At 35.5% G+C, this 25,982-nt stretch overlaps 1 long non-coding RNA gene across 5 annotated transcripts; it reads right to left on the reverse strand.

Annotated features, from left to right (window-relative positions):
- On the reverse strand, positions 1-25,859 carry LOC136029752 (uncharacterized). Of its 5 annotated transcripts, none has more exons than XR_010618098.1 (4): positions 25,772-25,797; positions 18,294-18,425; positions 11,086-11,214; positions 1-275 (listed from the first exon to the last, which is right to left on the reverse strand). It is a non-coding gene; the product is annotated as an uncharacterized LOC136029752 (long non-coding RNA). The 5 variants fall into 5 exon arrangements; XR_010618096.1 differs by lacking the exon at positions 25,772-25,797 and adding an exon at positions 25,674-25,690; XR_010618092.1 differs by lacking the exon at positions 18,294-18,425 and having other exon boundaries at positions 25,772-25,859.
- Between the last annotated feature and the right edge of the window lie 123 nt (positions 25,860-25,982).

Genomic DNA, 25,982 nt, shown 5'->3' on the forward strand with positions numbered 1-25,982 from the left:
TAACCTCAACAAAGTTTATTCAAGTTTTGGCAACACATCTAAAAATAAATACAAAATGATTACTGAAATAATAAGAAAAAAAGAAAAAGAAAAAACCGTTGAAACTGTACGTAGCTCTATTGCTGTAAGATTTAGTGTAGTCCCATGGAGTTTAGACGTCATCATATTATCACAAAGGTCCAAATGTTTGTAGAGTTTTCACTGTCAGAATAAGATGGTCGTAAAATGACTGCACAGCAGTTCTTAATTTTCGTGGTTCATTGCTTTGGAAATTCCTAAAATTATTTAATTATTATTCAATAGTCAATTATTTTATTCAAATTCATTTTACATAGAAAAAAAACGAACATTAAGGGATAGACAACAAGCATTATCTAGATTTCTTTTTTTTTGCACCAACACAATGCATGTCTGAAAAAGATAAGACTGTCCAAATTCAAAAAATCAAAACAACAGATCTACGTCTATTTCATAATACATACTACACCTAATAATTCATCTTAGCACCTAACCACCTGATAAATGTCTGCATAATGCTCCTCAATTCCTCTCTGTTCAGAGTTTCTCTTTATTTATTCCTCTTATGAAGCCCTGATTTCCTCGAAACCTTTCCTTACAGCTTTTTCTTTTACTTGTTGAGGATAACTTGCTTTTAGTTTTGTTCCAGCCGAGTCATCAAATAGTAAAATTTTGCACAGTTCTGGAATCATACATGTTTATCTTTAAACAAATTAAAAGCAAGTTATCCTAACTAAGGTCAAGCAAGAGTGCTGGTATGGTCAAAAATACCTCAAAAACTTGTCTTTTCTATATATATATATATATATATATATATATAAGGATATTCCTTTCCATTTAAAATTTCAAACTAAATCTGTTTCAAAGCTGCATTATGCCTCATACATTTAGGGCGTTTTCGTTTCAGACTATGAAGTAGTATCCTATATAAAAAACTTCAAGAAGTAGAAACTGTTATGTGCACCCTCTGTGGGAGCTGGTTCGGTAAATGAGGCTCCAAAATTTTTCATGTCTCCATGGCCTGATTTCAAACATTTTGTACAAGAATACTCCTCCTAACTTAGGTCTTCCCTCAGAGCTACATATACATCCATAATGAGTATTCCAAATACATTTGAGAGTCAATTATTAGATAATAGTAGAATAGCCATTTTAGATAGTCTAACATTTTTGCTCTTAGAAGTTGCTGACCATTTCAATACTATCACCTCTGCTAGTAAAATATCGCTTTCTAAACCTAAAAGCCTATTTCAATGAACGATAACTTTGGTAGAGACAAAACTGACTCGAAAGCCTGGGTTTCTTTATTGGTAATTTTCGACGAAATCTAGCGATGAATTACCTTTCTCTTGGGAATAATTTTGAAGTACCAAGGACTCCGAAATGAAAACATATTTGGCCCCCTGGATCGATCTTAGGCCTGTTCATACCTGAAAATCTGGGTTTCTTGCGAGTTTTCTTTTAGTTGCTACAAGCATTTTTGGCTAGAATTCATCAACAGTACATTGTTGCCAATCATAAAACAATGATAAACCGTCAAATTAAAAAAAGATAGCCAAAACTATTTCCCATAGAGATATGCTATTTCCAATGAATCCAACATCATTCGTGAAAATTCAAATTCACAAAATCTGTCGATTGCTATATTAGTGAAAATCCATTTTGTGAATAAATATGAACTCATGAAGTACCGAAAGTGACTATTCTGATTCAGAAATGTAGTTGATGCTGACCAAGCATTGGATGGAATACAAGACACCATTTCAGGATAATTGTTCCAGCCTCTTGTCACACCCAATGTACCTTCTCTTGCTATCCAAGACGATAACAAGAATCCTAAGGAGCCTAGAAGCTCATTTGAAGATTCATCATCATGGTAAGCAATAAAATTAATAATGCTTAATTTCATATAGATTAGGCAATGCCTATAGAAATAGAGGTAGCCTATTTTAAAATTATGTTCATTAGCTTACAAAAGCTAAGACTACAGTTTTGGAATACTTTTGCACTAGTTTGGTGCCATCGCCCTCCATAAAGAAACACCACAAGATTCTTTAGACTATGTCAAAAGAGGTAAATTTTTTGATTAGCCTAACTGAATATTAAGATGGGCCTGGCTAAAAAATAGACACATATTTAGTCAGAGTTCCATTGTGAATCTAAATACAGCTAACTTTATCAAGACCCTCCCCCAGTGGCGGATCCAGGTGGGGGGCGCGCCTCCCTAACGTAGCGGTGGATTTTGAGATAATATCACGTTGCCATATTAAACATAATATTTTTCATTTTTTTTTATGGCGGGGTGGTTCCTATGACTTACTGTTTTTGTATCAATATTTTTACACCATTTTAATTTCAACCCATTTACAGTTGTAAAACGCCGATTCTACAGCGTACAATCGTTAAGGTAAATATTAAATTCCTGATATTTCTTTGGTCGCAAGTTTATTGCAGTAAAATAATTTTCTTCCGCCGCTAAAAAAAATCTGGATCCCCCTGCCCCTCCCCCTCCATAATGGTCTCAACACATAGCCTGAATTATAAATCTAAACTAGATTTTTGGTACATAGCCTAGATGCAGTTTTCAACAAAATTTAGCTTTTCAGCATGATTAAATGATAAGCATTTTTCATGTTCTTTCATGATTCAATAATCACTTGATGGAGACTAATCGTTTTTAGCTCTTTAAGGGGAGTGAGACTAGTGAGAAAAGTTTCTCATTTGTAGCTGGTTAATTGTTTAAGCTGACACGGGCTATATATTTCCATATTAGGGGGGGGGGGGATAAAGTATAGTGGAATCAGATTTAAAGACTAACTGGGATAATCCCCCACCCCACCCCAGAATTATGTAATTCCGATTAAAGTGGATTAAAGAAGATTAAAGGGGAGTGAGAATATTAATGAAAAAATTCTCATTTGTAGCTGGTTAATGATTTAAGCTGACTTGCGCTATCCATCTCCATATTAGGGGGGGGGGGGGTAAAGTATAGTGGAATCAACTTCAAAGTCTGTTAACTACAATAATTCTATTTATTATGAAGTAACTAAGTCTTTTATTCAGGCTAATTATGTCAGTGGTTCCAATTCATAAATGTAAGGAGGGGGGAATAACCAGTTAGCCATAATAAAATAGAAAATAGCTATGAAATATAAATAATAAGGTATTTTTCAAAGTCTAACTGGGATAATTCCCCCCCCACCTAATTAGCATACCAGAATTATGCAGCCTAATGCTGAATTAGAATAAATACTGTACATCGGAAAGCATAAATAATACAATAATATATCGTATATGATTCATAATACAAGAATATATATTACATATATCCCAGTTAGACTTTATCTACTATTATAAAGGTATTGTTTTATTTTATGAACATTTTTTATTCATATTGTCCTTAATATAGTTCCTATTTTGTTCTATTAAAGTTTTTTTCATGCATCACTTTAGGATAACAGTCTGTCACAAGTCATTTTCACTGGAGAAACCCCATAATTTTTGCCTATATAAAAGGATAAAATATAAAACCATAAAAATGCCTAAAGGCTAACATATTCAAAAAATCTTATACATTAAGTTTAGGTTGCTTGTTTCCCTGTAAGTCCAGGCAACTTGTTGCTCATGAGTTGATCCTAAAACTCAGTTGACCTTGCCTGAGACTGTAGGCAGGTGGCCTTATTAGGCTTAATTCACTTGTTTCACCTGCAACATAACCTAACCTACCTGTGACTCTAGGTGGGTGGACCTATTTAGGTTTGCATACCTTGTTTGGGTGCAAATCCAAGGCATTTGTTTGTCAGTCAATTTTTAATCAATCTTGCATGAGTGTAACTGTGATGGCTTATTAATTGGGTTGCCTGAGTGAGACTTCACTCCAGGCAACCTTGTGGTCATGTGTCAATCCTTAAACTAGGTCAATCAGCCTGAGACACTAGGCAAGCAGGCCTACTGGGAAAATACACTGAAATTACAATAAGGATCGCCAAGATTTTTGGATTTAACTCATAACAGGCAATTTCCATCAAAGTTGTCTGAACTTGCACATGACCAAGCATCCTAAGCCTAATAGGTCTGCCCACCTAGAGTCATCGGTAGGTTGAAAAAGTTTTAAGACTGAAAAATAAGCGGTGTCAACTGTAGCCATTTCAATTTCCAAGGACTAGGCTGCCTAGTTCTTGAAGCAGGTGTCTATGGGTATAATTCCAAATCTGTTGTGTGTAGGAATTCTTGTTTTGTTAATGTATAAGTAAAAGCGTGTGGCAAATTAAAGAAAAGTAATGGGAGCCAAATTAACATTCCTCATAACATTTTTTGTTTTAACAGTTTATATGCATGAAATTGTAGCATTATAATAAAGGAGAACCAACTATTTGTCCTTTTTGATGCCAACAAGAATATTCTTTACCTAATTCTTAGATTGATATACATTTTATTACAAACAACTTCTTCCTACTATAAGTTCATTTACAAGTTCTTGGCCTATCTTGACATACTTGGTCCTAAAAGTGAGATTTAATATGTCAAAGCTTGGAGCCTTACATCTCTTGTCTGTTTAAGGAAACAGGTGCATAATTGAAGCTTTGTTCATTTCAATCTTATGTTTAATGGGTATTAAGGGGAATTTTTCTTCATATATCTGACTTGCTTGTTCTCTCCCGTAATTTCTTTAGTCTAATCTTTAAATGGAAACACATTTTTTAAAATGACCACTAAAATGTACTCTTTGAGGCATGAGGTCCCACCTACGAAATTATCCACCTCCCATTCATTATAACTGCTAAAATGAACTTATGCATAATTACAACATAGACCATAACGGTTTAGGTAGATAAAGCATTAAAATAAAGATAATTTTTTCTGTAGTAACTTGGTATGTATAACTCCAATGCAACCTTAATCAGTCTTAGTTTAAATGGAGGGAGATAAGAGATTCATTCCTATGATTTCTGTTTGGCCCTAGACGTTTTACCAAAAACGTCTAGGGCCAAACGGAAAGCATGTTGTCCTCGGTTGGAGTTGGATGATGTCGTTAGGGATGATTAAGGGGAAATCTGAACTCCCTGGGAGGGTATTGAAAAGAGGCTTTAAATCAATTGGAATAAAGAAGTGTGCGTAGCTGTGTTGCCCTCAGGCGGCTTGGTGCTGCAGTGAGTTGTTTGTAGTATATTTTATTATGAACAGATGTGACCAGCTCAAAATGTACTTGAATAATTTCCTATAATACACTTTCTTTCCGTTAAGAGATAAAATGTAAATATAGAAATGTATTAAAGAACCAGGAAATCTAAACAGGACAATATGATTCAATAAATGTTGATATAGTTTATACTAATTTAAGAAGTCAAGTAGTCAACTTACCTCTGCCAGGATAGTAAACAAAAAAAAATAGTTCAAATTTAGTTATATTAATGGATCTCTAATCTGATTTTGTTGTTATTTAATTTTATTTGTCCTGACACGGGTAAGGCAAAATATTTTAATGAAAAAACTATTTCATTCTCTTAAGATTCCATATTGAAGATTTGACACTCATTGAGTCAAACATTTATCATAAGAGTATTCAGCAATTTTGACTAATAGGTATGAAACATTTTCAGGTGGCTTTTTTTTTAAATGTTTTATAGTTTTTTTTTTTTTTTAATTGATAAGGGTTCACAAGTGTTATTTTTACTTTATTCACTGTCTTATTCAGGAACTTTTCCTCGTTGCTATACATTTCTAAGGTCTTTATTATTCCTTATTTTTTACACCATCACAAGTCGTTATGCAAATTCCATAACTGATTCTTACGGTATGAGGAAGAGCTTAGATAAGGTAAAGTAACACAATTCTAACTTGTCACCAGCACTCTTATCGAAGTTCTATCTATCACCAAAATCCAAAGTTTATAACTGCAGTTCTTAGAAAAACTCCAAAGTTTTTAAAGTTTTTACGGGGTATTGGTAGCTGGTTCAATGGATGATCTATTCTATGAAGTCATTAATGTTATTTGGCAACATTTTTATATCGAATTTTAAATTTCCAAATCTCCTGTGTCAACTTCACAATGGTATATACATCTTAAATTTGTGTAGACTGGAAGTCAAACTATGTTCAATTCAAGTTAAGACCATGGCTTTACCGGGCCGGTAGCTGGTATATTGCTTTATACCAATTTATAAAATGGCCTTTCAATAACTAAAAAACAACCTGATTATAATCAAGCTCGTTTTTTGGTAAAGAATGTCCGCTTTTTATTCCAAGACAATCTAAAAGCTAGCAATCCACTTTGTTGACATATTTTTGACAAACTCTTTGGGTCTGAATCCAAATTAACGTCACTTTTTCTCTTTTTCACTTTTTTTTCAAATTAACATCTCTTTTTTTAACCTACAGGATGAAGGTAAAACTTGCCTAATATACTATTCAATACACTGCAGTTACTTAGCTGTCACTGCCAGTTAAATTAAAATAATCCAAACATTAAAGTTTTTTCATCACATGGTAAAAATACTTTTAAGATAAATACTTTTGCTTACAGCCTTGTCTGGAGTGTTTAGTCTGTCCCATTCAGCTGAATCATATGCTACAACTCCTGCGTCAACCATGTAGATAACGGCAATACATAAATCCATTGTCACTTCAAAGTTATTACATAAATGTAAGTAAAATTTCTCGTAAGAGCCTGCATGGTAGCAGCTCTGAAGCTTTTTTGGATTGTTAAGCCTCAGATTTCATGTTAAATATTGTGCTAAATTGGCCCAGGAACAGCTGAGATAAAACCCTAGGCCACCACTGAATCCAAATCTAATACTTGATACACAGCGAATGTAATTCAAAAGTTAGAGCAGACGTTTTGGCAGTTATGATGCCATTTCAAGTTGAAGTTTTAAATTTATTCATAAGGCGTAGCACAAAAACCTGATTTTGTGGGAGAAAACTGATTACACGTTTGAAATTAGCACACCTATTTAACCCTAAAACATTAAAGGCAACATTAATAAGAAAATTTGCATAACTTTAGAAAAATGACGGAAATGTCCCCACAAAGGAAGGTAATCCTGATTAAAATCCCACTATCATAATCAGTATATCAAAGAATCCTACCTCACAAACATGAACTATTGCACTTTTTTCTGACAAGCTTGACCATGGATCCTAGCTTATTTTTTGGTTTAATTTCCTTTTTTATGGTTGGCTGTATCGAACCAGTGGTTGTAGAATGACGGGAAAGCTACTAGAGCAGAATTTCGCACTCTTTTTCGGTGAAAAAAAAATATCCTGACACACAGATAAGCTAATTCCTGCTATTTAGCACTATATAACTAAAAATTTTGGTGCAACTATGGCTGCTTGCCATTGACTGACAATTCCAAGATGATCATCATTCGGGATAAAAATGTCAAAAGGATGTAACTTGATATAGAATGTGACCTTCTCGTTTCAGACCATGCCACAGGAAATTGAAGGTTTCTTCCTTTGATGCCATAGTACCAAAATTATGGATTTACGAGGGACAAATGACTATTAAGTGAGAATTCTACAGCAGTAGTTTGAATCATGTGGGTCAAAAGAAATAAAAATCTGTCTCTGACGGTGGTGCAGCCCATGCAACCCCAAGAACAAGGGTCCAGAGTTATAAAGAATTATTCAGGTCGTATTGAAAGATTCATAGATAAATCTTTCAAGAAAGATGGGCTAGTTACCCACTGTTGAACTGCAGTTCTTAGGGATATTTTGGTCAAGACTGTTACAAGTTTTTCATAACTAGTTTTGAATTCAAAATTTTACCAGCAAATTCCCTTAGAAAGGTGAGAAAACATATTTTGTTGGATTTGCCTGCATATAAACCCAATCTAAAACGAATTTCAGGCCAAAGTATTCTTTCGTATGTAAATGAACAAATTTGTGAAGATACCACATTCTAGGCCAAACTGTTAATTGGTAAATTAAGGAGAAATGTGAGCATATTTTGAATTTCTTAACTGAAACTTTAGATTATATATAATCCTGCATTACGAAAGGACTATATGCCATCCTTCCCCCTAAAATATTCATCATGAAGGCTCTTTTAGTCGGAGATTTCAAGCTCTATAGCACTTGTTATGAGTTGGAAGTGAGCTAAGGATACAAAGCCCTTTCTTTTGTTATTTCCTAGAGCCCCATCATGGCAAAACATGTTGTGAGAACCAGAGGAACTGCTTTGCGCCTTATTCCCCCCAATCTATATGCTGAAGTTTGACCCCATCCCCCAAACACTGCAAAGGGGATTGATGTAGCACACAAAAAATGCGATGAAAGCCAAACTTTTGTTTAAGCTTCAAAAATGGAAGGATTTTCGTTTGCTTAACCCTTTGATGGCTGAATTATGGAATTATGATAAAAGAAAATATTTTGCTTTTTTCTGGCTTAGTAGGGGTCTGTGACAAGGTTTAAAAGAAGAAGTATCATTTATTTCACATGGAATATGACTCTTTTAAGGCAAATCAGCTAAATAACAAAACTGTCCACTCAAGCATTTGAGTTGTATGTTTTGAAACAGTTCTTGCCTTTAGCGAGGCAAAGGTGCATGTTGCACTTGAGACACTTGACAAAAGTGTAGGCATATTTTGCACAGAACTTGCATCTCTGTCTTTCGTCGACTATTTCGGGCCAGTGGGCCAAGCTATCATAGCAAACACTAGAACTAGGAACGCTGTTTCTCCACATTTTCTTCTGGGGTCGGGAAGTAACGGGAGACTCACTTGGCGGTCTTTCTCTTCTCATTGCAGGCACAGTTGCACCTCTCAGCAGTCTGTGATGTCAGCACGAAAGCAAACTTGCGGTAGAGACTTCTCGGCATCACTATGATGATTGCACCTATACAGCAACCAGGCATTTGCCACACTCAAGTCCAAAAGTAGTAGATCAGACACATGTACCCCTTCTTCCCCTTGATATCGGTGCGATATACCTCGATCAGCATGTCACTTAAGTCAACCCCACCCATAAACTTGTTATATTAATAAACGACATGAGGTCTATTCACGTCGATTTGAGCCTGACTCTTTTTGTCCCATCGTTTGCACTGATCAGTGGGGTCAGGCCCAGTATATGATGAAATGAGATGAACAGGCTTGTTGTCGTACCACTTCGTCACGACAATGCTAGAATGTTGCTCGACTCACCAATCAACCGACCCCCTTCCCGCCTTTTCCATTTTTTGGTCTGCTTCCAGAGGGGGAGTTTCGCTTTCCGCATTCGTTCTATTCTCAATGTGCCAACTGACTCAATTCCCATTTGCTTAAGATTTTCAACGAGATGAAAGCTGCTGTAAAAACTGTCAAAGAAAATGTTGAATTTTAGGTTCTTAGAAAGATGTTCAACCAGATGTAGCACCATTTCTGCACCGAAATCAAGATTAGACCTGATGTTGGCTCCTTTTCCACTATAGACTTCGAAATCATACACTATATTACTAGTTCCAGCTCTTGTAAATATTTTTATCCCCCAATTTTGGGGCTTGTCTTTCATATATTGTTTGAAGCCGAGGCAGCCTCTGAATTGGACCATTTGCTCATCTATGGACTGACGTTCTTCGTTTGAGATTTCTCGCATATTCCCCCACAGCCTGTCATACAAGGGTCACACCTTGAAGAGGGGATCGTATCCTACGTTCCCCTTCCTGACTGCCTTGGAGAATAGCGTGTAGCTGTTTCCCAGTACATCGACATATGTGGCAGCTTCACGATGCCCATAAGCAGAAGAATTCTGAGGAACTGTTCCATCTCTTTAAATGTGCATTTCAGCTCCAAGCCTTTTTGTTGTAAGGCATATCGGTTTGTCTCTTCTACAAGACTGCTTATCATGACCGAGTCGAAAAACTTCTGGAAGAAGACAATTGAAGTCACCAACGAAGAGTCGGGACTTGGAATGTGTTCTTTCCGACTGATGTCCTTCTCGTGTACTGGAGCTTTCTTCCAGATTTGCCTCTGGTCTGCCAAAGAGTTTGGTGTTAGGTCTGCCTCAGTTTCATCTTTAAGTACTTACGCGGACTTCATGTGGGACTTGGCTATTCGAATGAGTGGTAGATCATATTCGTCGTCGCTGTCTTCGCAATGACCGTCATGTCCTTCTTCAGCTGGTTCAAAAAGAGGGTCACTTTCATCCTCAGACTCCTCCAAATCTAGGTCAGATAGTTCGCCGTCTGGCTCCAGGACATACGACACTGCACTGCTAAGGTCTATTCGTCCTAGTTGTCCTTCATGCCTTCTCCTCAGCGCTTCTTGCAGACTTTGTTCAGTCCTTTCTACTGCCTCCTCGACTAATAAAGAGGTTGAGGGTTCAGTTTCTGAAAAAGAACCAAGTGTTACAGTAACAAAAATAAAAGAAAGTAGAAACACAAATTAAGTTCTCACTGAGACGTATCTATAATATACGGGACTTTCAGAAAATTCCTCTGCACTACCTCCCCTGTGGCGAGTGAGTCTTACAAGACTCTAGACAAAAAGCATGTATGAAGATACAAGAGTGAAAAAATGTGATGAAAAACAAAACAGGCCTAAGCTTTTAACACTAACGAACGTCAAAATATTTTTTTCCCTCACCATCCAACAAAAACTTCCACTCCACCTGAGTTCGATTTATTTCATTTCTCGAAATGAAGAAATTTCCACTTCGTCGACTTCAGTCCTGTGCAAAAGATGTTCGAAAACTCAATAGGGGAAAAAATACACCATTCGATAGCTGTCTTTGCTTAGATACCGAATATCTACAGACTGTCATTTTGACAAATCAGAAACGAGCATTTGTCCAAAATCATGGTGAGTCCTATAAGAGTTACCAGCCATCAAAGGGTTAAAACAGAAATATTTCACTTCAAATATTTCAAAAGAGAATTGGTAAGTAAAACACTTGTAATTAACAACTGGTATCAGTTTTTCACCTTAGAATATCTTAAGGTTGGCAAGATTACTCCAGCATAAACCCAGGTGTTGAGGGGTGCATTAGCAACCCTGAATTTGTCTGAATTTGTTTTCTGTGTTAACGTTGTTCATTGCTATCATTCGAAAACCTTATGTTTAACTTTATAACAACAAAACTCACACTTGAAGGTTCTTTGAGGACAAAACCAATTCCTTTGTACATTCACCTCTTTTTGGCTCTGGGTCAACCACCAAAGTTCTATAAGCAATTGCAGCCTCCTCTTCAGTAAAAAAGGGAACAGAAATCTTACTGAAAAAAAAACTGCGCTAAAAAAGCTAAATAAATAACTACCAAAGCAGAAGATTTCTGAAGTCAGTAGAAGTTATGTAAAATCAACAACTTTTTTTTATTGAAGCATTCAAATAACTAGTTCAAATGCTTACATTAAGTGACTTCATCAAATGCAACTACAAAAACCAAAAATTAAATTTTAGAAGTGCTAATAAGTTAATAGTACTGAATTCCAAAAATGGAATCTAAAGTAACACATCATCCACAGCCTTTGAAAAATTATCTTACAAAATTTATTTCAGTGACAAATTCCAGACTATTGAACTTTTAAAAGAGCATTCTAAATAAAATAAGAAATGTAGCCAAATTGCAGTAACAAGCTAATTAGGGTAGCAAACATTATGTTTCAAAAGAGCATCAATTGGGAGATCTGATGGTATTATTCTTTTTTTTTATTAGCAAGTTTCCTTCAGGAGAGCTTGCAAGATAGTGATCATATATAAAACTTCAGGCAAAAGACCTCCTAAACTCATTAAGAGCCAATACTATGAATAGCTTCAAAGATGCCTGATGTTATCTTTTTTATGATTTTTTCAATTTATAATTCTAGGAGCTTATTCTTATTTTTGTAAAGAATATTGAAGATACCAACACTTAAAAATAAGGCAAAGTATGCAACCAGTAACGCTGATCTTTGTTTCATAGCCTTTCAACCAGGAATCACAGTCATGGGCGCCATAAGCTATATTTAGGGGGGAGTGCTTACCTGGTCTAATTGGCACTTCCAGTACTGTATAATAGAAATCTTAAAACAAAGATATACAAATATTAGGCAGTGTCAGTCAGCCAGGGGGGAGCTGGCACCCCCTGCCCCCTTATCAGCCCCCATGACCGCAATTGGGGATTGGAAGTCAGTCATCCTATGCTTTTGCACACAAAAGCACTAGAACTATCCATAGAGGTACAATGAAAATGCAAATCTAGCCATTAAACAAGAGCTAACAGCTCATATGGCACTTGTGACGAGGTCGGAAGCGCCAAGAGCAAAGAGCTCATATGGTATGAGCTCTAGCAAAATTCTAAGAATCAATAGATTACTTTAAAAGGAAAATCAGAGGCTTAATGCCGGTTAGGAATTAATAAGAGCTCTGAGTCACGAGGTCCTTCTAAATATCCAAATTCATTAAGATCAAATCACCCACTCGTAAGTTAAAATTACCTCAATTTTTCTAATTTTTCCTCTCCCTTCAGCCCCCCAGATGATTGAACCGGGGAAAACGACTTTATCAAGATAATTTGTAAAGCTCCCTGACACGCCTACCAATTTTCATCGTCCAAGCACATCCAGAAGCACCAAACTCGCCAAAGCACTGAACCCCACCACCTAACTCCCCCAAAGAGAGCGGATCCAGTCCGGTTACGTCAACGACGTATCTACGACATTTATACGCGTTTTCAAAGATTTCCGGTTTCCCCCTCCAACTCCCCCCAATGTCAACAGATCTAGCCGGGTTTGAAATTAGAGCTCTGAGACATGCGTTCCTTCTAAATATCGAATTTCATTAAGATCCGGTCACCCCTTCTTAAGTTAAAAATACCTCAATTTTTCTAATTTTTCCAAATTAACAATCCCCATCTCCCCCAAAGAGAAAAGCTCCGTATCAGTTATGTCAATCTCGTAATTATAACTGGTGCTTATTCTTCCCATAAAGTTTCATCCCGATCTCTCCACTCTAAGCGTTTTCCAAGATTTCTGCCCCCCCCCTCCAACGCCCTATGTCCCCGGATCCGATTCGAATTGAAATGGAGCATCTGAGACATGAGATTCTTCTATATATCAAGTTGCATTAAGATCTGACCACCCATTCGTAAGTTACCTCGATTCTCACGTTTTCAAAGAATTCCAGTTTCCCCCTCCAAATCCTTCAATGTCACCGGATTTGGTTGGGATTTAAAAGGAGAGTTCTAAAGCACAAGATCCTTCTAGATATCAAATTTCATTAAGATCTGAGAACCCGTTCGTAAGTTACAAACACCCCATTTTTCCTAATTTTTCCGAATTACTCCCCCCCCCCCAACTCCACCAAAGAGAGCGGATCCGGTCCGGTTATATCAGTCACCTATCTTGGACATTGCTTATTCTTTCCACCAAGTTTCATCCTGATCTCTCCGCTTTAAGCGTTTTCCAAGATTTCCGCCCCCCCTCCCTCTAATGACACCGGATCCGGTCAGGATTTAAATAATATATAAGTTTCGAGGTCCTTCTAAATATGAAATTTCATTAAGATACGATCACTCTTTCGTAAGTTAAAATTACCTCATTTTTTAGAATTACCCCCCCCCCAAAAAAAAACTCTCCCAAAGAGAGCAGATCCGTTCCGGTTATGTCAATCCCACATCTAGGACTTGTGCTTATTTTTCCCACCAAGTTTCATCCCGATTCCTCCACTCTAAGCGTTTTTCAAGATTTTACGTTCCCCCCAACCAGCCCCCCCCCCAATGCCACCGGATCTGGCCTGGATTTAAAATAAGAGCTCTGAGAAACGATATCCTTCCAAACATCAAATTTCATTAAGATCCCATCCCCCATTCGGAAGTTAAAAATACTTCATTTTTTTCTATTTTTCCGCATTAACCGGCCCCCCACTCCTCCCCCCAGATGGTCAAATCGGGAAAACGACTATTTCTAATTTAATCTGGTCCGGTACCTGATACGCCTGCCAAATTGCATCGTCCTAGCTTACCTGGAAGTGCATAAAGTAGCAAAGTTGGGACAGACCGACAGAATTTGCGATCGCTATATGTCACTTGGTTAATACCCAGTGCCATAAAAACAAATCTTCAAAAGTAGGGTGTTTACCAGTAGGCAAAAGACTCTAAAGACAGTAGAGTATATTTTCGTGTTTTATTAAACTATTTGGGAGACTGTTGACTAAGCAAGAGGCAAAATATTTTGATTAAAATATATCTTTCATAAACATAGATTGGGTTCTTAATCTTGGATATGATGTTGATTGTTTGGGTTGGTTGATGGTTAGGATTGGGCTAGTTGTGGCTTGGATGACTACAATCTTGTAAAATCATGTTCATCATTTGAACCTAAACAAAATTTAACTTACATCCTTGCATAACTAAATACAGCCATTCTTTTTCACAAAAAATTGGTCTGTAACTGAGTGTATCTGTGATGTTTGTCTATGATTTAGACCCTTTACTAGGTTACAGCTGCCACTGCAACAATGATACTTTGTTCTAACTTCAAGATCCCACGCCCAAGATTGAGCAGCATTTTTATGTTTAGGTACAAGTTGAACTGTACTTTTACAGCTTCAAGTTTTCTATATTATAAAGTATTTATGATATAATAATAAACACATTAATAGATCTCATCCAGCAATGCAAAGTTATTTGCTTTAGCCTAAATTTCGAATTTTGTCTTTTTTTATTTTGATAGTAAAGCAGTTCCGATTGGGCTCAATCGCCCTTTATCTAGCCCCTCTCCCCAAGCATTAATTCTGAATCTACCCCTACTGAATATCAGTACATGTAAAATTGTAGGAGGTGCATATGGTAAAATATTCAATATAATCACATATGCCACTTATTAAGAAAATTTAAAAAAATCTAAAGATGAAATAATCCACTTTCTAGGTGGTATATTAGTCCCTTAATACCCTTCTTGAATATTGTATTCATATTTTCAATAATACCCCCCACCCTAGAGGTCCAAGATATAGCTCTAAAATACATACAAAACTAAAAGATAATACCAAAGCCATGAAATCCTTACTCTATAAATTGCACCATGTTTCTATTTGCCTAATCAGATTATCATGTTTCCTTCAATTATCATCCAGAGCATTAATAATTTTCGAACAGTACACAATCCAACATTTCCATCGAAATTACCTAGGTGAAACACGATTTTATCCAGGGCTGGATCTAAGAGGGAGGATGGGGTATATGGCAAGTGCCCCAGGCAGCAAGCCTGGGGAGAGGGGGGGGGGAGACAAGATAAAAAGCAAATTACAAAGAAAAACTTCCAAAAAGACACAATTCAACGTTTAAAATTATCTAAATTACAATCCCGAAGTATTTTGTCAAGCATAGTTAAATATTCATAACAGCCTCTGGCCTTTCTCTCCTGTTTTGCTTTAAAAGTTCATTTGTGCATTGAGATGATAGAGCAATGTAATGGGTATAGATAAGGCTTTAATGGCTGTCTGTTGCCCAGCTAGGCAAGTAGGTCGGTTCCTCCTGTTAATAATTTTAAGAGTTTCCAGGGGCAGCAATTCAAGAAAATGAAGGGGGCAACAATTTTACTGCTTTTAATAAAGACATAACAAAACATTTTTCGAAATCTTTGGAATACTTTCCAGCATATGTGTCTTATGACACATGGACACACTTATTTCATTTAATCACTTTCAATAAAAGTCAAACTTACATCATCACTCCATGTTGAAATAAAAGTGGTAAGCTTTAAGCTACACAAACTTGAAATAATTGTTCCTAAGCAAACTTAGCATAATCATAGTTACTCTACTGTTTAATTTACATTAAATGCTTAAGTGACTCAGAGCCAATGAAAGAGACAAATAAAAGTTGTTGTTTTTTTCTAACAGCTAAAACCTTAGCGTAATTAGTATTGTGGCTAATCTTAATTGACGGATTAAAAATTGTTTTACAAGGAATAGAGAAGACAATGGGGAGAAAAATAATAAAGGAAAGAGCAATAAAGAAAAGAGAGACAATAAGAATTACTAAGAAGAGGCAGGTATGACAATCGACTGTCATCGACAATCCAACCATCTTATATATGAATTAAGACGATGCAAGATTTGTTCTCTGTAATTTGTGTAAAAGCTTCTCTGGATATAGACACTTTATGAGTCATACTGAACCACTCATGGTAAGGCTCAACCTGACTCTTAAATTTGGGTGTTGACATTAAGATCAAGGGTTTAAGACAAACTGATGAATTTGTAAAATTGGCAAGATAAAAGGCAGTGCTAGCAGAAATAGCATATAAGTCTGTATCCAGTTTGATAACCATGGGGATGTCTGTGTGTAAAATATTTTCTTGCACTTTAAAAAAAAGATAAAAAAAAAGAAGAGAGCAGGTTTGCTGAAACAAATGTAATCTTTTGAGCCACATAAGTGGCTCAAAAGATTTTTTCTACTATTTCAAATAAAGTCTTTGTATCCATATTTATTTTCAAAGGGAGCATTTAATTTGAAATAGAAAGGAAAAAATGCATTTCAAATTTTGATATTTCTGGTTATATAGTAAGTACATTGTTGCTTTTTATATTATTTATGAAAAAAGACATTTTTTTAACTAAATAAGGAGTAATATTAAAACTTAAAACAAATAGAAGTTATTTCGTATATAAGGGGAACTGTTGCCTCCTCCATCCTTCACTTTTACACTAATGTTTTAGTGTACTCTAAGAGAGCTTCTTATTCCAAGTAAACAGCTCTTGTGTATCAGGAGTTGTTTCTAAAGAATAGGAGCAAAAAGTCAAAACTTTAGCAGAAAGAGCAAGAGATTAAGGAGGGGCAGTCCCCATTATATCTAGATTAATTTCTTTTCATTTTAATTTTTAATGTTGCTCTATACTTCAAGCAGAAGTTAACTTGCTTTACAGAAAAATTTCCTCAGACAATTCCTCTTTGAAGATTCTCCTTAATTTCATTTGAAAATTTTTTTCTGGGTTAATTTCCAATCTTTTTTTTAAATCATGCCAGAAATCTCTGCAACCTCAGAAAATGTTTCCAAAAACCCTACCCCCTTCTATTGGAGGTTTTCGCCCATGAAGATTTTCTCCTGTGAAAAATACCCCCACACATTTCCCCAAGAACATTGCCACATGTAAAATTGAGTCACCTACGAGACGGTAGGACAAGTCAAACGAATTCCATATATAAATCCTGAAAATTTTTCCCATGTAAAAATTTCCCAAGAAACTTCCTTCCCAACAAAAAAAAATCTTCCCAGTTAAAACTTTCATTGATCTTTCCCAAGGGACTTTGGGGGTATATCATCCCAAGAGGCATAATTGTTGTACTTTTCAACTGTACTGAACAATAAATCTTTCTTGCTTTGATCATATCTTTGAAAAAGGGGCATAGAAAGGGGGGGGGGTATTTGTCCTCAACTCTTTCTGGTTACTTAAAAAAAGGGCAGTAGAACTTTTAATTTCTCTTTGTATGAGTAATCTTTTGATCTTTAAGAAACATTGATTTGATACCACCATCCCTGGAAAAAAAAACATGCATCTGTGATCTTCCTTCAGGCAAAAATATAATATTCTACATTTTTGCAGATAAGGGCCTGACACATCTACAGTAAGATTCTCTCACACGCTTAATTTGATGGTGTGACTTTTATTAGGATCCTTTATTTTTAGGAGTGTTTCCCTCTTTTTCAAAAATCAGGCAAATTTTCCCAGGCCCAGATCCTTTTATAGACAAAATTCAAATTAATGAATTTTAAATAAATGGAATCAGCATAAAAAGCTAAATATTTTTATATATCTATTGTTGAAAATTCCATTTTTTTAGACTTGTAGTCATTATTGGGCCAAGTCCTTCCTCACTTACAGTTTGTTACTACGAACTGTTTGATAAGTGTACTGGGTAAAGACATATTTCATAAATTTCATGCTTTGCATTTGACCAACTTATCTCACTACCATTTTACTAGGCTTAGACTTTATGTTCTATTTGAGAGAGCAAAGTTCTTTTAAAATCAACTGTATTATGCATTTTTAAAAATCTGTGGAATTAAATTGTGAGTTTATAAAACCAGCAGTACTGATAAATACATTCAAGTAGGCCTACCATAATTTTATAATGAGACAAGTACAACTTACACTAAAAAATGTAATATTTACAATAGGCCTATTGATGGTGCAGCAGTTGGCAACAAAAATTACATTTGCCCACGCCTGAGAAAAAAACTAGATACAGCTCTGATTTCATCTAGCCTGGAAATACTGGAAGCTGTACAAAAAGAATCACAACCAGGTGGATTATTAAACGAAATAAAAACAGGCGCGTAACCAACTGCAAAGTCTTACTAGAAAAATTACCAAAAAATATAAGGAATCCGTAGCAGCCTCAACAAAATCTAACTCCATGAAATCCTGGAGGTACGCATTATCAAACATTTCATGGTAACGAACTGTAGTAAGCAGCGACCCAGCTCAATAGTAACCGAAACTCTAAAAAATGAAATTTTGATACCGATAGTTACATAAAAAAAATACATTTTAATGCTGAATTTAAATATATAACTTTCATCAAGATTGGTCTTACCTATCAAAAGTTACGAGCCTGAAAAATGTGAGTCATTTTAGAAAATAGGGGAAAACACCCCCTAAAAGTAATACAATCTTAACGAAAATCACACCATCAGATTCAGCATACCAGAGAACCATATTGCAGAAGTTTCAAGCTCATATCTACAAAAATGTAGAATTTTTTGCCAGAAGACAAATCACGGATGCGTGTTTATTTGTTTTTTTTGTTGTTTTTTTTCCCAGGGGTCATCGTATCGACCCAATGGTCCTAGAATGTCACGAGAGGGCTCATTCTAAAGGAAATTAAAAGTTCCAGTGCCCTTTTTAAGTGACCAAAAAAATTGGAGGGCACCTAGGCCCCCTCCCACGCAAATGTTTTCCCCAAAGTCACCAGATCAAAATTCTGAGATAGCCATTCATAGTCGAAAAACTTAATAACGATGTCTTTGGGGACGACTTACTCCCCTGCAATCCCCGTGGGAGGGGTTGCGAGTTACAAAGTTTGACCTGTGTTTACATAATAGTAATGGTTACTGGGAAGTGTACAGACGTTTTCAGGGTTTTTTTTTGGTTTGGGGGGAGGGGAGAGTTGAGGTGGGGGAGAGCTACTTGGGAGGATCTTTACATGGAAAAACTTCTCATGGGGGAAGAGACTTTCAGTGAAGGGGGCGCAGGATTTTCTAGCATTATTTAAAAAACAATGAAAAAATAAATATGAAAAGTTTTTTCTATTGAAAGTGAGGAGCAGCATTAAAACTTAAAACGAGCAGAAATTATTACACATATGAGGGGTTTACCTCCTCGTAATACCTTGCTCTTTACGCTAAAGTAATTTTAGTAATTTCAACTATTTATTCTACGGCCTTTGTGATTCAAGGGTCATTCTTATGGGATTGGGACAAAATTTAAGCTTTAGTGTAAAGAGCGAGGTATCGACGAGGGGTGAACCCCCTCATATACGCAATAAAAACATACGAATATAGAAGTTCGTTACGTAAGTTAATTCGTAAATTACGTATATTTTTTACTAATGAAAATGTTCATAAAAAATTATAAGTTCTAGTTGCCTTTTTAAGTAATCAAAAAATTAGAGGGCAACTAGGCTTCCTCCCTCGCTTCTTTTTTCTCAAAATCTTCCGATTAAAACTATGAGAAAGCCATTTAGCTAAAAAAAATAAATTAATATGCAAATTTATGCGCGGAGAGCCAAGATCAAAACATGCATTAACTAAAAAACGTCCAGAAATTAAATAAAAAAAAACAAGTTTTTTTAAATGAAAGTAAGGAGCGACATTAAAACTTAACGAACAGAAATTACTCCGCATATGAAAAGGGCTTTTCCTCTTCAACGCCCCACTCTTTACGCTAATTTTTTTTACATTTTTAAGGAGTAAAGTTAAGAGAAAGAGTCAAACTTTAGCGTAAAGAGCGAGGCGTTGAAGAGGAAAAGCCCCTTTCATATACAGAGTAATTTCTGTTCGTTTTAAGTTTTAACGTCGCCCCTTACTTTCATTTTAAAAAAAAACTTGTTTTTTTTATTTAATCCCGTAAGCCTGGTAGGTATTCTGTTACCCAACTTCTACTAGATGGCATGAAAATCTGTGACCCAAGAGATATTGCCAATACATTAAATAAGCAGTTCATCTTGATATTTACTGCCCCTCATAATACTCCAGCTCCAGATCCCCCTAGGTATGAAATGTTAAATGGCATAGTGCCAACTGATATAACCAAAACTGATGTAGAAATCCAATTGAAGAAGATTAATTCAAATAAATCTACAGGACCGAATGGAGTACCCCCCAGCTACTAAATGAGATGCATGCAGTTTTGTCACTTCCTCTCACTCTACTTTTCCAAAAGTCCCTTAGTACTAAATATGTTGTGCAAGATTGGAAGAATACTTACATCATGTTTGTACACAAAAAGGACAATAGAAATGAAGCTAACAATTATCAACCAATTGGGAAACTACTTGAAGGTATAGTCAATTCGGTCATTATGATTCATTTAAATATTAGTATCTACTATCACCTAATCAACATGAATTTTGCTCCAATCAATCAGTTGACACTAAAATCATTGACACAAACGAGCATGTTTCAAACTTATGGACAAGGGATCTCTTGTTGACATGTTATTACTGGATCTAGCAAAAGCACTTGATAAAGTGTGCAACATATGACGTTGTCAACTGGATAATGAACTTCTTACCAATAGGAAGCACGTGGTAAGGGTATTTGGAGACAATGGATCAATTTTTGAATCAGAATCAGCAAATGTAAAAAGTGGAGTTCTCCAAGGGACAGTTTTGTAAACTGTATTTAATGTTTTCATCAACATGGTACCTTCAATCATAGAGAATAAAATTTGCTTGTATGCAGATGATTCCATCCAGGCTGATCTTGATGCACTGTCAAAGTGGGCAAAATCCATGCATCTTGAATTTAATATCCAGAAATACAGAGTCAAACACTTTGGAGCAAATAACCCTCTATGCCAGTATTTTATGGAACTCAGTGATGGTTCAAAACACACAATCATATGTAGTCACAGTGAAAAAGATTTGGGAGTCTTGGTTGATGATAAGCTCAAGTTTAATTTTCACACAGAGTCTGTAGTAGCCAGTGCCAACCAAATTTTTGGCTTAATAAGAAGAACATCTGAAGCAGATCTCCAGCTGTGTTTATCAAGCTCTTAAAGGGCCAAATCAGACCAAAATTAGAATTTGGGATGTGTGTTGCTGCTCCAGTAAATAAGGGTGATATATCAATTCTACAATTGGTGCAGTGAAATGCGACTAAATGCATACAGGGATTTCAATCTCTTACATATCCTGCCCAATTACAAAAGTTCAAACTACCATCTCTCACATATAGACAAAGACAAGGAGATGTAATAATGACATACAAGTTAGTATGTGACCAGAATGTGATCCCTCAGATAGTCAGTTAAACAAGTACTAGAGGCTGCCCCTTGAAGCTTTATTGAAAACCTTCCAACACCAGGCTGCAAGACAATTTCTTTTCTAACTGCATAGTCAGCTTATGGAAATCCTTTAGCCAGAACGCTATTATGTTGCCCAATGTTGAAGCCTTCAAGTCTGTAGTTGACAAAGACTGGTGCAAGAAACCTTGGCCTACAATATGGGATGCATCTAAAAAGTTGAGTTATCACCATCAGTAATCAGTGTTCACATGACTTGTCCTCATAGCTGGCAATTATGATTCAAGGCAAGCCAAAAGTAGAACTACCTGTTACACAAGGCAGCAAAACATGAAAACTAATAAAGATAAATAATATTAAGGCTATACATGGGGTAATCAGGCACAAATGGGATGCATCATCAGAAAAGCAAGTGTGATTTACAGAAGACCATAAAATAAGGAATAAAATGGTAGGTTTTACTATTTCTATTTGATTTTTCCTTCTGAAGGACCTATAATTCTGAACATTACTAATGCACAAAGCATGAATTAAACTTCTGACTAGCCTACTGAGGTTGAAAACACATTTGCAGACACTTGGCAGACTGGTCTTTAAGTCTGCCATCTGGTTGATTTCTGGGCTTTAAGTCAAGTTCATACCACAAAGACATATCCTGAAATTAGGAAGGGAGACAGGGACATGATTATCAAGTTAGTAAGTATTTTGTTTGGAAAGTGTTGAATGAGGAATCAAAAGATATAAAACTTTTATTACTATAATTTTTAACAAAAAAATAGAATCTTTTACCAAATTACTTTTTCTTAACAACAATATTTAGGGTAAAAAAGTGCTGAGTAGTGGCTCACCAGAAAGAAACAACTTAATAAAAGTAGTATATTCCTTCACCCCCCCCCCCCACCCTCTCTTCATGCATCCCTAAAAAGCCCTAATACAATATCTATCTTTGTTGTTGTTTCCATTGTTGGATCTATTGTATAATGGATACCTACTATGAAGACTCAAAGATATACAGTTTAGCCTGAGTGCCTGATTTAAAATTGGATAAAAAACTTAAATTACAAATTTACTTTACCCTCACCAATACTCCCACCCCCTAACGGTCAAATATATATCCTGAATTATATATATATATATATATATATATATATATATATATATATATATATATATATATATATATATCTATATATATAAAAATAAGTTGTCTGTCTGTGGATGGATGGATGGATGGATGGATGGATGTGTCAGGTGACGTCACCTGAAAAAACTGGATTAGGTGACGTCAAAACTGAAAAAACTAAAAAAAGGCAAAAACTACAAAAAAAACTAAAAACTAATAAAAAAAATAAAAAAGCTAAAAAACTAAAAAAACTATAAAGGTAAAAACCAATAAAAAACTAAAAAAAAAACTGAAAAAACTAAAAAAAGGCAAAAACTACAAAAAAAAACTAAAAACTAATAAAAAAAGTAAAAAAGCTAAAAAACTAAAAAAACTATAAAAACTAAAAAAAGGTAAAAAACTAAAAAAAATAAAAAATAAAAAAAAACTAAAAAAAAGGAAAAAACTGAAAAATAAGCTAAAATAAAGGTAAAAACCAATAAAAAACTAAAAAAAAAAGGAAAAAACTAATAAATGACGACACTCAAAGAGAAAGCGACCAGGACAAAAGGAATGTTCGATTAGCAATCAACAAAGCACCAGGACACAGGGAGTATAAATGACGACCAGGACACAAGTAAAAAAAAAAATTAACAAAACTAAAAAGAAGGTAAAAACTACAAAAAAACTAAAAAGAAAAAAAAACTAAAAACTAATAAAAAAACTAAAAAATCTAAAAATCTAAATAAACTAAAAAAGAAAAAAAAAGGAAAAAAATAAAGGAGAAAAACAAAACTAAAAAACGAATGTATATACAGACCGGTACACCGGGATACAAATGACGACCGGGACACAGGGAATATAAATAACGACCGGGACACAGGGACACAACTACAACGGGGACACCGGGGGAAACAGGGGGATATAAATGACGACCGGGACAAAAAAACTAAAAAGAAATAAAAACTAAAAACTAATAAAAAAAACTAAAAAATCTAAAAATCTAAATAAGCTAAAAAAGAAAAAAAAAGGAAAAAAATAAAGGAGAAAAACAAAACTAAAAAACGAATGTATATACAGACCGGGACACCGGGATACAAATGATGACCGGGACCCGGGACACAGGGAATATAAATGACGACCGGGACACAGGGACACAACTACAACGGGGACACCGGGGGAAACAGGGGGATGTAAATGACGACCGGGACACCGGGACAGGGAATGGTCGATTAGCAATCACCATCAACAAAGCTCAAGGGCAATCATTAGAATCATGAGGTATAGATCTGAATACAGATTGTTTTCCCATGGACCATTATATGTTGCATGTTCAAGAGTCGGTAAACCTGACAATCTATTTATATGCAAAGACAATGGGACAGCAAAGAATGTTGTATATTCGCAAGTTTTACGTAGTTAAAACCATATATATATATATATATCTATATTCACAGGTGGGACATAGGGACACAACTACAATGGCGCGTAACTATTATGGCGCGTAACGACTTACGCGCGCGGGGGGGCTTGGGGGGGGCGCGAAGCGCCCCCACCAACTAGGTGTTGGGGTGGCGCGAAGCGCCACCCCAACAGCTAGTATATATATATATATATATATATATATATATATATATATATGCACTTGATTTTCCATAGTTCACTATTTATAATTGATTAACAGCTTATCAAAAATGTAACTTTCACAAATGAGTCCAAAGCCTAAAATACACCCTGGGAAGATAATTTGAAATTACTTCCTCTTTTGTTTCCCTTTCCAAAGGGTACAGTCCTTTGACAACCTTTGTGTTACATAAATCAAACCTTGACAAATATATTTATTGCTGAAATAAGACTCAGGGAAAGTGGTTTGAGCAGGATCATCACTAGCCAAAATGTTTAGGGGGGAGCAAGGGATTATACCAACTACCTGGTTTTTTTTACTGACTGTTTTTTGTCAATAATTAGCATAATGTCTATTTTGAATACAATATGTAAAATCAGTGCAAAAGTTTGTAAATCTGCTGCACTTGCCAGCCAAGATTCAGATTTTGGAACATATCATGTCACAATTTAGTGCTCCTATTGTGGCACCATCTGTAAACTCATTGCAGGATCAGTAAAATTGCTCCTATTACCAACCATGTTTGAACTTTCTATCAATGACATGTCAGTATTTGTGGCCTTTATTAGAGTTAGAACAGAGCATCTAAATCACCAACACATTCAATCTCAAATAGATTTTGGTAAATTTATGACAGTTCATATAAATGACTTACCAATAAAGTGAACATACCACTTGATGCCTTTTTTTATGTTCTTTACAAATACAATAACCCCTTCAATAGCAAATTCAAATTTAAGCACTTTTTTACCTAACCTAGCCTAAACTAACCTTATTATAAATAATTGTGTCACTGAAATGATGTACCATTATTTTGTCAAAAACCACCAAGAAAACAGCACTGAGAAAACATAGTATTATTTTGTCTAAAACAAGCAATAACTCATTCTTTAAATGCGAATTTGTCATTTTTAAGAGCTCAAAAAGTGCTTAAATCTGAATTTAGGTAAAATTCTAGTTTAGTTACTTTTGGCTATCTCAGGAAGGGGTTAGGTCATAAAGAACATAAAAAAGGCATTGAGTGGTATGCTTACATTTGTCTAAATTTCACCATTAGGAGTTTTCTGAGATAGTAGTCAGCCAATGACATCTAGCCTAGGCATCACTATCAGCCAATCTCAATCTGTATAGGCTTCATCATGTCAAAGATTGGGACCTGGTGTCCATGTTTAGAAATGACAATTTTAATCCACATATTTTTCTGAGATTGGACACTGTCTGAGTACTGGGATCTTGCCATATCACTATTTCTTAGGTGTCTTAATAATCAGTGATCTGAATGATTCATCCCAATAATCTAGCTTACTATTTTAAATGAATTAAAAAAAATAATAAAGGAAGGAGACATGACAACCAATCAATATAAATGCATTACACGTTATAAACTAGGCCTAAGAATTTAACTGTTGTAGTCTTATCTTTTAGTTTGATATACTTTAAGGCTATAGGCTATAAGAGACCATCAGAGGGGCTGGGATGAAGTGTTAAGAACACAAACTTAACAATAAAACCAGCAATTTTAAAATGCTTCTAATTTTGTTTCAGCAGATCTCCTGGATTGTGTGCGTTAACAAATCAAAGGCTGGCCTGGAATACATTTGATAATTCATTTCAACTTATATGCACGGTTGGCAATTGAGGACAGTGCCGTCAGGCCTTCCACTCTCGAATCTCCAAATTCGGGGACAAGTTTAAAAATTCGGGGAGTTTTCGGGGACAAGTCTTCAAGATTCGGAGGATTTTCGGAGGCACGTTCAAAGTGAAATTTTGTTGCAAAAAATTGGGAGCTAAAATTGGTTAAAGCTTC

The sequence above is a fragment of the Artemia franciscana genome, chromosome 1 (assembly GCF_032884065.1).
Source record: "Artemia franciscana chromosome 1, ASM3288406v1, whole genome shotgun sequence".
NCBI lineage: Eukaryota > Metazoa > Arthropoda > Branchiopoda > Anostraca > Artemiidae > Artemia > Artemia franciscana.